Here is a 3,430-nt window from a genome sequence, read left to right on the forward strand (position 1 = left end):
TGACTTAATTGTACACACAGTTCTGTGGGCAAGAGAACAGTTTTAGTCGCTAATGTCTGCGCACAACGTACTCACGGTCTGTCTCTCACTTCGAGGCCCGGAACACTGCGGCGACAACACCCCAGCCGGCTGCGAGGCTTTTTGCTGGAAGCGGGACGCTTTTTATTAGTGTGGAATTTTACGCCAATAAAAAATACGGCTCATACTTACGAAGCGAGTATAGTTTGCTTTATTGGTTCCTGTTATTTTTTTTTTCGAGCAGCTGACATGCAGAGGTGGATGTCGTGCGACATACACGTCAAGTACACACCTGCGGCATCGCGAACCTGCTACGCGAGCCATACGACGGCTCACATTCGCACAAAAAAGAAAATAGTTTGGCGTACCAGCAGCCAGGGTTTTGTCGTTCATTTAAAATTAATGGAGCGCCGTTCACTATCTCCTGTTCTGACAGATGATATCATCGCTACGAAATTAACGAAGTAAGAGTTTTGCACAGCACGTAATTAGCCTGAATTTTTTAGTGTTGGCGACCGGTGTTTTGATGTGGGCTGTCTGCTACAGGGCGTACGTGTTCTGCTAGGCTGTGTTCGAAAAACGCTGCGCTATGCAATCATATATGGAGTGGCAGCGCGGTACATTCGCTTGCGAAAGGTGGTTGCGTAACGTCACGCTACATCCCACAGTTTTTTTTTTTTTTTGGTACCATGCGTGTTTAGTAAGTGAACGCTTAAAATAGTTTGTCCTGCCCTTAGAAATGTCGGCTTTTTTTTTTCGTTAATCAACTGTTGTATTACTGCAACCAACCGCATTTTCTTTCTTTGCTTCTTTTTCGTTTCTTTTTTTTTTGCACGAAGTACTTCGGACTAACCACGAATGTCTCAGACTAACCATGAAGGCCTGATGCGAACCATGAATGCATGAAAAACTTTACTCAAAACGAAAAGAAAAGTGTGTGGGGGAAAGGGGGGGGACACGATGTCAGAGTCCTACTGAAGGGTCACTCCGCCCAGGGCTCCACTGGTCTTCGCCGCCCGCCAAACATGATCCAGAAGTGCTAGTTGTGTGAGTCTTAACTGGCAAGTTGCGACTCCCACTGCTCCATAACAATTATTGTTTGCTCGGCTAAACAACTGACACTTAGAGGGTTAAAGTGTTCGATGCATGCCGCGTAAGTTTAAGAGATGCGGATATACGTATAGTGGGACTTGCTGTTGGGCTAGTTGTTATGTCATCGTGGCGAAGTAATCGTGGTCGCCATACTGAAGTAAACAAAAGGCTACCAAACCACCTCTGATATTTTCTTAACGCTTTAAGTAAACGCGCGCATCGAGTTCAGAATGCCGTCGGGATCAACAATGCCAAATGCGGTAGAGAGCGCTATCAACGGCGAAAAAAAAAAAAACGCGACGTTTTCTTCAAACGTAACATGTGGTACCGCTTTAGAGTGTACTCTAGCTTCACAGCCATCTAAATTACTGCCCTGTTTTACATGCAGCCGCGACCGAAAAATTGCGAATAAGGAAAATGCTTCCGGGAAATCGGCCTTCATCACGTTGTGCGTATACGCACCACGGGCACGCCACGAAATCAAAAAGCAATCCCGTGCTCTTCCCTGGTCCTTTTCGGTATCCCCCAGCGCTGGTCGTGACGTCACCTGGGTGATCAGGTGATCTCACCTGGAGCAGACGTTGTCTGTTGGTCGAACAAGAACCTGTCTGTCTGCAAGCAGGTAGGAGCACTCCCTGCTATTAGCCGTCGTGTTGCTCGGCGCAGGGCAAGAAGAGCTTTGCGAGGAGCCAGCCGATGAACGGATCGTATAGCGAAGGAAATAGCGAAATGAGCGAAGAAGGCGTTTCGATCTTGAAACGCGTGTAACCCCACTATTAAGGCGTCATTTCGAAAAATTCTCGCGACTACGTGTTCGTTGGGGACTTGCGCACAACTGCAACACCCCACCTAAATTTCGACCTCTGGGTGGTTTCGGGGCCCCTTAAAAGGACACTGCAGTGAAGGAATAAGTCTGTTTAGACTGATGAATTATACTCTGAAAACTCTAGTGCCGTTCACCATAGGTTTATTCATAGATGCGAAAGTCAATGTCAAAAGTTTCACTTTTAATTTTCCCACCGAAATCCCCGTTGGTGACGTCACGGATTTCAATGTGTTTGTTCGTATTTAGGCCACATTGGCTCAAGGAAATTTTCTTAAACTTAGTATGTTAAGTCTCTAGCTGGCTCCTTCAGAAGATAATGTACTCCATTTTTACCGATTAGGAACTACGTAGACCCTAGTAAAGGCCGTCCAAACCTGTGACGTCACGGCGACGTTGCGGGAACTTCATGGTGGTGTCGCCACCCGCATTTTCTTTTTGCGCATTTTCTCGTTTACCAAGCGCATTCTCGCCGCAAGAGTGATATTTTTGGCATCGTGAAAGATAAAGTTACTAATGCGAGAAAAATCGTTTTTCTCTTTAATGTCCCTTTAAGCATGGGGTGGGTGTTCTTTAGTGCATGCGTGTGTGGATAGGTACGCAAATGAGGGAATGCTGATTCGCACCTAATTATTTCGCCATGACGGATAAACGTATTTCTGCAACCTTGTTAGGTCGGTTGCCTCTTCTCTGTAACTAAATTACTTTTACAGTTTTGTCGGACTCACCGCAAGCCTGCTGGCTCCTCTTCATCGGCAAAATACCCGCCGCAGAGTTAAGGCTACCCTTAAGCAAGCTGGCTTTCGCCTTCGAGTCGTCTTAGGCGAATGCATAGGGGACCCTGCGAGTTTTTTTCTGTTGAAAAGTACAAGGGCGCAGAGTGTTTCGTATTTCTTAATTTCTTTTCTTTTTTTCCCCGGGCAGATGACGGATATACGCCATTCTCGGATGATGACGTAGATTTGGTGAAAACCACACGCAGAAATAAAGAAAATCACATGGAGGGAAATCGGGTAATGACAAAAAAAGCGCTTTTTTCACAATGCTTTTTTTTTTCCTCTCTTTTTCACGTGTACGTGTACGCGCATATATTTACACTCAGTTTAAACCAGCGACAATCAATTCTGTGAGAAGGTGCATATACCGGGTGTTAAAAGTCAAGTTTTATGGTTTTGTCAGAATTCAACACTGGGAAGAACGCGGAAACCACCTTTGCTGATAAATTATGTATTCTGGGGGACACAATGTGAGACAATAATTATCGCCGTCAGCCGCCCATTTAACTAAGATTGAATAATTAACTTTCTAATGAGTGCAGCGAGCGGGCACGTTTGTATTGAAATGTTGGGGGCAGTCGCGTTTCTACACAGTTCCACTTGGAAGAATTCTGCTAGCATGTCTGTGCCCCGAGATATCCTGCTGCAAAGTTTAATTGTGGTTTGCACGATCGCGCATGCAAGACAGTGAGCATTGGCACAAAGCTCCTCCCCGATGTGA

Source organism: Rhipicephalus sanguineus, chromosome 2, assembly GCF_013339695.2.
Source record: "Rhipicephalus sanguineus isolate Rsan-2018 chromosome 2, BIME_Rsan_1.4, whole genome shotgun sequence".
NCBI lineage: Eukaryota > Metazoa > Arthropoda > Arachnida > Ixodida > Ixodidae > Rhipicephalus > Rhipicephalus sanguineus.